Source organism: Lagopus muta, chromosome 13 (genome assembly GCF_023343835.1).
Source record: "Lagopus muta isolate bLagMut1 chromosome 13, bLagMut1 primary, whole genome shotgun sequence".
NCBI lineage: Eukaryota > Metazoa > Chordata > Aves > Galliformes > Phasianidae > Lagopus > Lagopus muta.
This window is the reverse complement of record NC_064445.1, coordinates 12258675-12271591: the sequence shown is the minus strand read 5'-3', so window position 1 is coordinate 12271591 and position 12917 is coordinate 12258675. Positions and strand designations below refer to the sequence as shown.

Sequence of the window (12917 nt, the reverse complement as noted above, 5' to 3'; positions counted from 1 at the left end):
CACGCTAATGGTCACAGGCTCCAAACACTGCTCTTGTCCAGGGGTGCGTCCTGACCTTGGGATGGATCTCATCAGAAAATATCTAGTTGGCATTTCGGGCAAACCTGATCTGCTATAGGCTTTAAGGTAGAGGGTATTTTATTGATTTTCATTTATTTATTTGTCTGTTTTGTAGAAATGCAGCAGGCCTGCATTAAGGCCAGATGTCCTAAAGCGTGCAACCGAGCCTGCTTAATAAGCAAAGCATTTTGGGGCATTTGATTTTTGACCTCATTCTCTGTGAGCAACTTCAACCTGGGCACTTTGCCAGGGAGCACAGTTTTGTGGAGGGAGGATATTCATCTTATTTGGCAGAGAATACATGGAAATTTGTGTGATGACGCCTTTCCAAGAGCTTTTATTTTTTGTATCTGCAGGACTCTGCCCTAAAATCAGATCTCATCTGACTGATACATTTTCAACAAGATGATTCTGACTCTTTCACAACTTCCATGTGTAAATGTGTTAATGTTTTGCCCAGCACATTATTTCTAACACGCTGAACTTTCATTGTGTCTTCGCAGTTTGAGTTTATGTTTAACTTGAGGCTTTCTTTACAATGTTTGCTGCCTGGTAGCCTTACAGCTACCCCAAGATTATAAAGAAAAAGACACACAGACAGCCTGCCTGGTTTTGTTTTGCAGAGATCTTCCTTTCTCTTCCCAACCTCCAAGCCCCCAAATCTGAGCCCCAGGGGAAAATAGGGAGTTGCTTCCTCAGACCTGTCAACTCCTGTGCTTTCAGGATGAGCCTAATGATGTTGAGCCCTATATGATTCTTTCACACTTGTCTACTTCAATCTCACACCACAAGACAAGTAGGTGCTGTGCGCAGGGAGGGATGAAAGTCATGCCAGGATAGAAATCTGTAAAGTGTATGCTCTGGGTGCAAGAGAGGTTTGGGATGAGATGCAAATCCTGCTTGTAGCATGGCTGGTAGTGGTGGTTTTTTTCCCTGTGGTTTAATATAATTTTCATCTTCATGCATAGGAAACCAGATCAGGCTTTGGGGGTGACATGGAGGATAAGAGTGAAGAATTACGCCAGGTGCCGGTGTTATGGAGGTGGGAGCAAACAGCAGCATTTGGGCATGGAGGGGAGAGAATCAGAGCTGAAATACACAGCAATCCAGGTGGCTGCATGCAGGGGTTGACCTTTTTTAATCATTTATGAGGTTACTTCTCCTAAAGACGTGTCAGTATTTGTATAAGAATACAGGAGCTGCATTAGCAAGTAGTGTAGCCCTTTGTCCAAGCCTTACCTGCAACCCAGCGTGTCCTCTGCCCCTTTTGCACTGAAGATAGGGAACATTTGTTTTGGGAACAAACGGTGCTCAGCGGCTCCGTAGCATGAAGTCTACTCGTGCTTTCCAGTGTTTGCTTTTCAGCTCATCTGCAAGCTGTTTCCTCTTGTGCTTTCTGCTGATGTGGACTGGGGGGGCTGCATGCCCTGCTACCCCAGGAGAGAGCAGCACCACGAACCTTGTGCTGATCTTCTCTGTAGCAGTGAATTCCATGCAGGTAGTGTTTGGCAAGTCACACCTAGGTGCTACAAACATACAGTCATGTGAAGACAGGGCTTGTTTGGCCTTTTGCTGTTCAATTCATTTTACATACATATCAAATGCAGATCAGGTGTACTGCTGTGTGTGTAAGTAGTGCGGCTGCCTTTTCCCCATCTTGTTTCTGCTCCTTATGGGTATCCATTAGCTTGTTTTGTATAGGGCTCTGTTTCTGTTACACTAGAACAATACCTGAGGCCACGCAGATGAGCACTGAGCACCTGCTCCTGGTGCAGGCTGGGCAGACGTGGTGATGGGATTGCCTTCTGAGCACGGGGTCCTGTGGCTGGGATACACATGCTGGATGGCAGTCCCCAAACCAAAGGAGACTCAGTGAGTGAAAGGGGAGAAAAAAAGTGGGATAGGAAGGCACAAAGCAGAGCGCGATAGCACAAGTCTTACCAAAGGCTTTGCTGCTTCATCCTTGCTTTCTTGTTTCAAGATAGCTCAGGGTCTTTTTTGCTTACAGCTAATTTGCAACGCGATTCTTTATCACAAATCTGGATCCTAGAGACTCTGCTGAATTCGAACCTTTGTGTGTTCTTACACAGCTGCAGCACACCAGGTACTCGGTCACTTTTTGGAGACAATTTTGCCAGCAAAGCTGATGTCAGGCCTCTGTGTAGTTAAAAAAACAAATTGAAGCAGCCCATTGTGAGGAATCTGAGAAAGTGCTGTTGGCAGCCAGGTTCTCAGTGAATGCTGGCCCTTGCCCAATGATCAAATGGGTGATTTACTATGTGCTTTTCCCCATTGCTATGCAGCAGGCCAGAACTGTTGTGTGGATTTTTTTTTTAGACCTCTTTTATTGGATTTGTGAGCTCTCTTTGTGGTTTGCCAGATGACCAGCATTAAAAATGACATTCTTTGGCTGTAGGTCTAAAGGTTGTGATAGCAAATCAGAATTTCAGCGTCGGAAATTGGGCCTCATAAGAAGCAGACATAAATCAAGGCAGGGCTGATTAAATGCACTCTTTTGCAAAGCGTTGTCGTGGGGCTAAACGTGTCTGCTTCTCCACTGAAGTTCCTGAGGGGTCAGAAAGCGTTGGCAGCAGAGGAGGAAAGTATGTACTCAGGGGTAGCAACCAAGTGCTCTTTGGCACTCCTGGGAGGAAACGGTGCAGGGAAGACCACGGGCTCTGCAGCGTGGAAAACACCGATGGTCCTCCTCAGCTTTCTGTCTGGATGGCACATCACCTGCCTGAAAATGGGAGCAGTAAGTCAGGATGTGCAGAGCTCCTTGTGTTCATTACTGACTTCTTGAGCTCTTCATATGGCAGGTCTGAGCCCGTGCTGGTCCTGACACCTAGACAACCAGCAAGGTGATCCCTGTGTAGGACAGCAGTGGTGGAGAGCTGAGGGCACAGCTCTCACCCTCCAGTGTCACCCCGGCTCGGCTGTCGCCTGCTGAGATGGCTCCAGCCCCAATTCTGTCTGCAGGCTGTGCAGCACAGGTTCAGCGTAGCAGGGCTGGCTTCTCTGCAGCAAGCATTTCAACTGCAGTGAAGCTAAACCCAGCATTTACCACCACTTTGGAGATAAAATGCATATCAGCCACTCTTTTCATCTCCATTTCCTCATTGCTTTTAGTTAGCACTCTTCAGGCATTGGAAATCGCAAGTGCACTCCATTCCAGCCTACTCTTTCCAGCTGGACGATGAGAATCGAATCATTTCCTTCATCCTCTTGTAGCTGTGAGACCTGCTTAAGAGAAACATCAGTTATCTATTTATGAAAACAGAGTAGAAGCAGCAAAATACAATTTAAAACGTTGGCAATAAGATGCTGCCTTGAAGACTTTCTGAAAGCTTCACCAGGACAGCCCTGGTTCTGGAGCACCTGGAGATGCATCAGCCCTGCTCTTGGTATGTGTTAAAACAATATTATGCTAGCGCATACCTACACCAGCAGTGGTGCTTTTAATGAATATGCACTGCGCTGAACATAACATCTAGATGAATCCCCTGGGGACATTTTCTTTTTTGACTGTTCCAAAATCCTGTTCAAGCGGATTTGAGTTAGTCATCCAACATCTGCTTGCTCTTCGTTCCTAGCAGTATTCATTCAGAGGTAAACTTCCAGGGTAACCTTTGCCAGCGCTTCCCTAAATACTCAGTGATATACAGGGTGCATAGGAGAGTGCATCTCAAAAAAATGTAGTAGGATGCAATGACAGCAGAGCGCAGCTGCCACCTGCAGATTGATGCTTGCAGGGGGACCCTGTCCTATGGGCTGTGCCTGAACGATTCTCTGTGAACCCTAAGAAATTGGTTCACTGATTATTATTTTTTAATTATTATTTTTTGCTGCTTTGTTCCCCTCCCTTCATCCATCATCTGCAAAAGCTTGGTTTATATGTTGGGAGAGAAATGCTCTGAGCTGCAAGGAGCCACAGCGGCTTGGTGCACTGAAGGCAGAGATCCCAGTGCCAGCATTGCTCGGGAGCATTTCTCCGTAGGAACAGAACAGTAGTTCTCTCTTTCTTCTACAGCTTCACTTTTTCTGGTATCTTTTTTAGAATTCAGCTTAAGCTGCAGACTTCTCTGCATCATTAAAACTCCTGTCCCTGTTTGCTCTGGTTAGTCACTGTAAATGAGCTGCTGCATTTGATGCTAGCCCAGTGCTAATCTACTGCTACTGTTAATAATACTAGAGTCACAACAAATAAATGCTCACCTGTCTCAGGTACCTTCCATCCTCCTGTACTTCCTTGAGGATGGGTTTGCAGCCCTCTCTTTCCATCCCAGTGCACCTAAACCACCCCACTGTGAGAATGGAAAACACAGGTTTTTATTGTCATAAATTTGAGGAGTTGTCATGTGAATGCCAGGAGCTGCAGCAGGCTAGATGGAACACATGGTTTCTTATTTGAGGCTGCCCATTGTTTCCCACTAGTGTGTGCCTTTTCATTAAGTGATGATAGGCATACATTTTAAAAAGGGAAAACATCTCCAAATAGTGGGGACGGCTGGAGCCAAATCAAAACCAACTTCATTTTGCTTTGTTTCTTGGTGTGTTGTTGGTGACTTTCTTCCCCAGCCAGTTGGGGTCTGCAGTGACAAGCTCAGTGTGTGGATCACTGGAGCAGATGACTTCAGTGGCGGAGGAGCTTTTGCAGTCCTACAGGTTGCGTTATGTGCTGGTAACGAAGGCAGAGCAGACAGAGCAGGGAAGGGTTTCCAGGCTGCACGTGAACAACCATACCGTTGGTCCCTGCTCCCCCTTCAGTCCTGGGCTCAGTGGTGACAAAGAGCCAGCTTGCAGCAGTGCCTTGATGCCCAGTAGCCCTTAGTCTGACTGTGTACAGTATGCAGTGGGTAGTTAGAGTTCATTCTTACTTGGTGTACTTTCTTCTTCATCATCAAGTTGTGACTTTTTTTCCCACTGTAAATCAGGCATTGTGGTGGCTGCAGTCTCAAGGGCTTAATGCTGCAGGTTCCAGTCCAGCGTTCTTTTACCTTAGATGCAAACAGTTATCTTAGGTAATGGCTACTTTTGTACAACAGTTTTCTCACCAGGAGCAGGGCTGAGACCTGTGGTAGTGCGTTGTCGACTGCTGAACAGCCATCGTGCAACTCGGATCACTTGTTTTCTTGTAGTCCCCTCTCTTTCCAGCCAGGCGGTTCTGAGCAGTGCTTCAGGATGCTCACAAGCTGAGTGCATCAGTGCAGACATCCCTGGATTCCCTTTTTTTGGTTTGTTTAACAAACCCAGACAAACCACTTGGACACTGCCTTGATACAGAGTTGGCTCTTGGCTCGCTATGCTGGGAAGTTTGTATTAATCAGCGCTCTGCAGTCAGTGTATTGTTGCTTCATTAACCTACTTGTTTTTAAGTACCTGTAAATCACAGAGAGGAGAAGTCATGCTGGTAGCTGAGAAAGCAGCCCTGTTTGTAGCATCTCTGAATTGCATTGCTGCTTAGAGCATCGTTGTTATGTTTTTCTTACCTGTGAAATTTGTGGTGTAGCTGCAAGGACGTTTCAAACATATATATCCAAAATTGCAAGTGTTGTTGCTTTTAACATGTAAGGTCCCTGGGGATATTTGGTTCTGGAAGACATGTATTCTCTAGCTGTTATTTCACTTCTCACCAGGTCTCATCTCAGGTCTCATTGCTCGGTAGGTAGATTTTATTTGTCAGTATGCTGTATCTTTCTAAAGAGGCAGGGAATTGCAATAAAAATGATATACTACTTTTATTTATTTTTTAGAGAATCATTACTCGAGTTGTTAAAGGACTCTAATAAATGTTACGGGCAGAAAAATCTTTACAGGATCTATAGGAGGGGAGGCATTTGGTGTCGTGTTGGTCTGACTGTAGGACCCGTGTGTCTAGCATGGATGTTGTCCAGTGCTCATGAAGAAGAAGGGCTGTGGAGGAAGGCCTGAGGGCATAGAGATGCAGCTGGTGGCACTGACTGACCCACACTGCGTGCCCAGCATTGGGAAACACTCGTGTTTTTTTGCATTTCCATCATTTCCCACAATTGCAATGTCAGGATAGGAGGGAGAAGTGGACATTTTCTGCTTCCTGGCCCTCATCACGTAGAGTCACACATGTTCCAGTGGTGTTTGACTCTGGTTTTTGTTGTCATTGGAAATGCAACTGAAGACTATCGTTTAAACTCAAATTTAGGGCAGAAATCACTTTTGTGATTCTCTAGGAGAATCAAATACGTATTAACAAAAATTTTTAAGCATAACAAAGAATGAATGATTGAGCTTCAGTTGCGTCTGATTACATTTGATATAAGCTTCAGAAATCAATTGTTCTGACAGAGTTGAATTTCAGTAGCATTTTTATATGTGCCACGTATGGATTTGGCCCTTCAGTTCCTGGCTTCTGGGTGAAAGAGTTCCAAACACGGATAAATGCAGGCGGTCTCAGCAGACCACCTGCCACATGCACTTGCTCCCAGCCTGCCCCAGCTGTTGAGAAGTGCAGCGTTGATGGTAAACATAGGTCTCAGGTTTAGAAGGAACCTTCCCCAAACTCCTAAAGCACAGAGAACTGTCTCTAGATTAATATTTAGAGCAAATTTATTAAACGAATAGGATTTTTCCAGCATGGGATTTTTGAAATTAATTTATCAATCCCTTGCCTGGCAGTGCTAGAAGAGACAAAAGGGAATGTGTCGGTAGCATTGAGTTTTATGTCAGAGAGATTTTTTTTCCCCTTTTTTGGAGGGGGAGAAGGGCTCACCTAGCAGTGTCACATCTAGCTGTTCTGTGGCACTGCACAGGATGCTATGTGCCCTGACCTGCCTGTGCCTCGCCGTGCCAGGCCAGGAGCCCGGCTGGGAGCTGTGGGTTTGGATTTGTGCACTGGCAGAGCGATGGATTCCTAAAGCATCCACCTCCCCCAGCAGAGCTCGCAGTTAATGCCTTTTGGGGGTGGAGGGGCTGACAACGTACGTGTTGCTTCTTGTTACTGTTTTAAAAATAACCGAGCAGCATCTCTGCACCCCAAATGTTACCAAGTGCAGGGAGCAGCACGCCTGATACCGAGGCTTTCGGCACGGCCTGCCTGCACAGGGATGCTGCCGAGTCCCCTGTCTGCAGCCTCGCAATGGCAAACCTTGTGCCAGGAGCCGCAAGGCACTGGGCTGCTTCTGATAGATCTGCTTGCAGCAGGCATAGGCACCGCTTTGTCAGAAAGGTGACAGCTCATCATTAGCCAGTTCGGTCACATATGTTACGGCGTGAGTGATGTTTGATCAAGTGAAGCTCAAGGTAAGACATGAAGAAATAGGTTGTAAAGCATGCTTGTTAATACAAAACAGAGAGGTGGCTCCCTGGCATCTAATGCAAACATCTAATAGCTCCTATTTTATCCTCATCTCCCGAAATGTGTTAAGCTTAAGTGGAAGCAGCTGCCTCCTGCGCAGAGAGCGAGCCGGCCCCAGCCCCGTGCTGAATTAGCTGCGTTGTGCCTCCCAGTGCTGCATTACAGCCACTCCTCCGTCAGAGGCATTAGCAAACGTGATGCTGTAATGAATTTGTAAAGGGGGAGCGGGGCTGCAAGTGGCCCTGGTGCAGGAATGCAGTGGGGCTGTGCTGGGCCAGGTGTGTGGGGCGGGGGAGGAAGGCTGCTCCAGGCTGGGTTTTGCAATTAGGCCGCATGGTGTAACTCTTTTGTTTCGCAGAAGCCAGCTTTATTAATTGATGTAGAAGGTTGCTGTGCGCTATTCATTGTTTGATTAAAATGCCTGTATAAATAATTAGGCCTTCTCTGTTTGTTTTATTTTTGCACCCAATTTGCATTTTCATGCAGAATGAAAATGAATTAGCAAATACATTTATTTTCCAAATTTTTTAACCCATCGTGGCTCTCCCCTGGTCAGCCACTGCTGGTCCAGAGCCCAGCAGCTCTGCTCTTCCTTTGTGTGCTTGGGGGCTGTCGGTGCGCGTTATGGGGGGATCCTCCCAGGAAGGAATAACCCAGAAGCATAGGGGCAGCCCCAGGCTGGTGGGACTCTGCTGCAGTGGGCAGCTCTCAGCCAGACTCCAATTTGCACCCATTGATTTCATGGGCTGTGTGAACTGCTGGGAACACCGCTGTTGTGCTGCAGGGGCTGGGGGCCTGGGGCACATCCATGGTACTAGATAGAACTGCACTGCTTGTTGCATCGTGGCCTGTCTGTCCTTGTTAATGTAGGAAAATCTGTCTGCTGACAGGAAATCTTTATCTTAGGATGAAATTGCTTTGAGTTGTAAACCGGTGCACTTGATTTCCGTGCATTATTTGCTCTTTCTCAAGCTGCTGCAGTGTGATGCAGAACTCATTGGTCATCAGGGCCCTTTACAGATGTGGGTCATCCGCACCAGGCATGGTTCTTCCCTCATGCACATGCAGCTGCTTTTCTGTGTCAAATTAGGTGTGCACCCTTTCAATGAAGTTGAGCACTGCTCACATCCTGTATGATTCACAATGGACAGATCTATTTGCCATGGTATTTCCCCCCCTTCCCTCACAGTTTGGCAGCACAGGCTGAGTGCTCACCCCCAGGGAGAATCGCTCACTCCCTGCTGCTGGGCAGTGCTGGGCTGGGAGGAGCTGTGCCGAGCTGCAGGCTGCAGGACTTCTGTCTGTTTGCTGCTGGCAGTGACTGTGCTTTGGGAGCAGGGGCATGGATGCACGCCTACTGGTTTGTGCTGGGTACTGTGCTGTTTAAAATCTCCATAGCAAGCTGGGGTCTGGAAATCAGTGCCCTTAGTGTTGATCTCTCTTTTTCCACTTGTAAAGACAAAAATTAGAAGTGAAAAACATAGGACTCTTGGATCAGGAGGAGTGCCTGGTGTTGTTGTGCATGGCCTGAGCATGGCACCCAAAGTTGCCTCTGCTCCCAGAGCGGTGTGGGGGAAGCTGGGTGGGTTCTCATCTCCCGTGGTGCTGCTCTGCAGCCCCACACAGGTGCTGGAGGATCTGTGCTTCAGCAGCTGTGGTTGATGGGCCCTTCTGGAAGGGCTGGGCCAACAGCGTGCGTCCTCAAGTTTTTCCAGGCGCAGATCGATAGGCAAGCACAGTTTAACAGCAGCTGCAACAACAACAACAACAGAGAAAGCTTGTTCTGTGCGGCTGGTCCCCGGGGAGAAGTGGAGAATTGTCCTCATAATAAGAGAGGCTCAGTTTGGAGTAAGTAGCTCTCCCTGGGAAACTCAGGAGCAGGGGCAGGCAGCAACAGAAAGCAGTGCTGTTGGGCTCTCGCTCTCAGCCAAGCTCTGGTGCAGCACTCCCCACTTCAGGTTGTGGCAGTGGCAGCTCTGTGCTATGGGAGCAGATCCGAAGGAAGGGCAGAGCCAGTGCCTCTCTCCTTCAGGTGTGCAGCACTGCATGGCCGGGAGCTGCTCAGGCAGGATTCACAGCAGCATCACACTCCTGTATGCAGTGTGACTGTGCTGAGCCATGGCCGCGGTGGCCACCTGCTCTGCATAGCACTGCCAGGGGCTTTTCCTCACTCCACCATGTCCCTAGCAGTCCTCCCCCTCGCCTCACCTATCCTCTGTGCTCCGTGGGACAGGACGTGGTGAGATCTGCGTGGGGTGGGCACTGCTGTTAGCACCTCGTGTCCATTGGATGTGGCACTTTCCAGACTGTGTCGGTCCCTTTCCTGGCTGGGTGTGAAGGCACCAGAACCCCCAACTCCTCATGGAGGTGGAGCACAGCCATGGACTGCAGTGCTTTGAAAGCATGTGGCCTCAGGGACCGATCCTGGGAGATGCCCACACGTTGCTGCTCTTGCTGGTCCCCCCAGCAGCCCTGCCTGTGCCAGCCCACACTGTCCTCTGCCAGAGCGCGGTTATTTTCCCAGGGAATGGGATTAAACTCCAAACAGATCCTTGTGCCTCCTGGCTGAGGTTTGCTGCTTGCTGCCAGCTTGCTTCTGCTATTGTGGGGTTGTAGTGTGCACCAGTAAATCAGTGGAGCACAGAGACTGGTAGTAGGAGCTTTGCACATCTCCCCCATGCTGCAGTATTTTCTGTTTTTCTCGTGGCTCAGAACTTGTGTTTCTTTGCTGAAATTTCCTTGTGGCATGCCAAGAAGCTGGTGAGTGCTGTGCAAGTGCTGGACACGTGCTGCTGTTTGCGGCCACCCATGTCAGTTCTGGCTGTTGAGCTGCTGCTGTCCTTGCTCTGCAGTGCTATTCCAGTGAAATCATGGGATGGATGGTTTGGATGCAACATAATATTTCTTCCTCCCCCACCAGAATCCTCTATTTATTCCTTCTGCATTCTCTGCCAAACAGAGACTAGTCAATGGGTGGAATTTTTTGCAAGAAATTCAGAAAAATTCAGATTTTTAAATTAAAAAAAAAAACCAAGAACTTGAGAACACAGCTTTAGGAACATGCATGTGTTACAGAGCACGTTGTATTGCACACAGCCAAATCCAAGTGATCCCACCCTCCCTTCTTCCTATCATTTACATGCAGCCAGCCACACAGAGCCAGCCCAGCGCTCTCTGTAGTAAAGGTGAGTGAACATACTGGGGCTGCACGGACAGGACCATGCCCAAGAGGGCTGTGGCACAGTGTGGTGTATGGTGTGTGCAAGGTGCAGGTGACAACCTGGATCAGTTTGCCCAGAAAGGTGGTGGTGACCCTGTCTCTGGAGACACTTAAGGCTGGTCTGGACAGGGCTCTGAGCACCTGATGGTGCTATAGGGGTCCCTGCTCACTGTGGGGGAGTTGGACCAGATGACCTTTAATGGTCCCTTCAGATTCAAATGATTCTATGATTCGATGTCCATCGTTACGAAAATGCACACTTTGCATAAAATTGTACGGGTTGAATCAAATGTTCATTTTACTATGTATGTTGCTGCATTAGTGAGCTTTCCAAGTAACTTTCTGCATATGGGTGGGCTCCTCATTGAGAAGATAGCAGTCCTGAACGCTTGAGTGAAATGTTCTCCTTGTAAATTGAATAGCAGGGAAACGTAAATCTGCTTAAAAGAAAAAAAAGATTTTTCCAAAACTTTCAGAACGTCAAAAGTATAAAACTTCCAACTGTTTACACTGTTCACATCTTTCCTTAAGAATGTCTTTGGTGCTTGGATAAGATGTTGATGACTCCAGAGCAGAGAGCAGTGTGCTATGTCTCAGAGACGTGCCACTAGAATTGAAGCCATGGGAATATGTGGGGTGATTCTCCACCTTGTTGGACAGAATTACACTTTCTCTGTCTTCTCTGTCTTAAAATATTTTGACTAGGTATTGCAAAAAATAAGCCAATGGAGACTTACTGTACAGGAGGTAGGGCATGAGTATTTTTAGTCTCAGAGTAAGCTGCAGCGCTGCGTGGTTGTGTGTAGTTTGGCTTTCTTTTTTTCCCCCTTTTTTTAAGTAATGGGTAGCCTTATCTCTTCAAGGAGATGGGGGCTGTAGAAGCTGCTATGGCTGTTGGTGTCTGTAGCACAGAAACTGCCCCATACTGCCTGGATAGGTGAGGGCTGAGGGTTTCAGCTGCTGCCTGCAGCTTCCCCTCACCTCGTGTTGTGCATGCATCAAACTGGCAGTGCCCTGCAAGTCAGTATTTCACAGGGTGTCTTAGGACCATGCAAGTCACCAAAGGAGAAGTCCAATCCATTGCCATTGGACAGGGCAGACCCAGAGACACCCAGAGCTCCACTCTGCAGCTGGGATGTCCTGGTGCCTGCTGACAAGGCTGGGGGTGGGTGTGCATGGCACAGCTCAGTGGGAAGCTGGAGAGGCAAAGCGTTTGTGTTGGTTGGAAGGACGCTTATTAGTTCCATTCCTTGTCATTTCAGACGAGGCTCTGTGATGGTCTGTGTGATCCTTAGCCGTGCGTTAATCTCAGCTCCGCTGAGGTTCACATTGCTGTCCTTCCACCATTATAGTGCAAGGTTTCCATGCATCCCAATTGGAAATAAATTTCCTTATTACACGTTCTTTGACCTTGGCATGTTTGTAACCCTCACTGTTATTAGAGGGAAAAAGGAGGACTTCTGGGAATAATTGCCCCGTTTGTTCTTTGTCTCCGAAGCATTGATACCTGCAGTTCTGTGCTGAGATAATTAAATCTTAGAACCACGATCACACCGAGAGAATCTCTCCATTTTGGTGGCAAAATTGTATTTTTTCCTGGAGGTATAAAAGTGTGTTTTCGATGTGCAACACATCTCCATGGCTTTTGGAAAGCAGTTATAGCGAGTGTCCGGCTGGGACCGCTCTGCACAGGGCTCTGGGAAATAGCTGCTCCAGTCACCTTTGAAGGTAATCAGATGAAAACCTGTGTACAAGAGAGGAGTCAGGTGCTGCTTCTTGGTATCCATAGTGAAAACAATTTCAGAAACCACTCCTCTCATAAATACCTCGTTTTTGGGATAGCTCTTCTTGTGTTCTGCATTGCCAAGTGCATTGGCATGAAAGCAGCTTTCCTCAAAAATTAATCTGAGCCTGCTGTCTTTTCCTGATGGGTGACATGAGCTGCTGTAAGCTGCTGCTGAAGCTCCATGAGAAATTTAGACCAAAAAAAAAAAAAAAAAAAGAACTCAGAAGGAAAACTCTCAGATACTTAAAAAAAATTTTGGATTGAATGAAAATTCCCACTCCTTTCATATTTTTTAATGCTTTGTCCCTTCTTTCTTTTCTTAGGCTGCTTCTCCCTTCCTGGTCCCATGCCATTTAATGGTGTGAAATAATGAAAAATTATCCAATTTTCCTGTTGGCTCCTCCTGGAGGAGGAGAGCAGTCCTCACTGCCGCTGCCTTTCTCCTGCTGCACTGCACGTGGGGTTGTAGAAAAAATAAATCTGCCTGCAGTGGCAAGGAGGTTTATACAGGAACCGGTACA

At 47.5% G+C, this 12917-nt stretch overlaps 1 protein-coding gene across 5 annotated transcripts in view; it reads left to right on the top strand.

Moving 5' to 3' along the window:
• The window catches only part of NEXMIF (neurite extension and migration factor), a 121399-nt gene that overhangs the window by 50650 nt on the left and 57832 nt on the right, over window positions 1–12917 (top strand). Inside the window, exon 1 of one of the 5 annotated variants that reach the window (XM_048959992.1) lies at window positions 9124–9238. The exons of the other annotated variants lie outside the window; for them this stretch is intronic. The gene's annotated coding sequence lies outside the window, so the exon portion shown is untranslated. Of the gene's footprint in view, window positions 1–9123; window positions 9239–12917 lie in introns of those variants that run through there. 5 annotated transcript variants of the gene reach the window in all.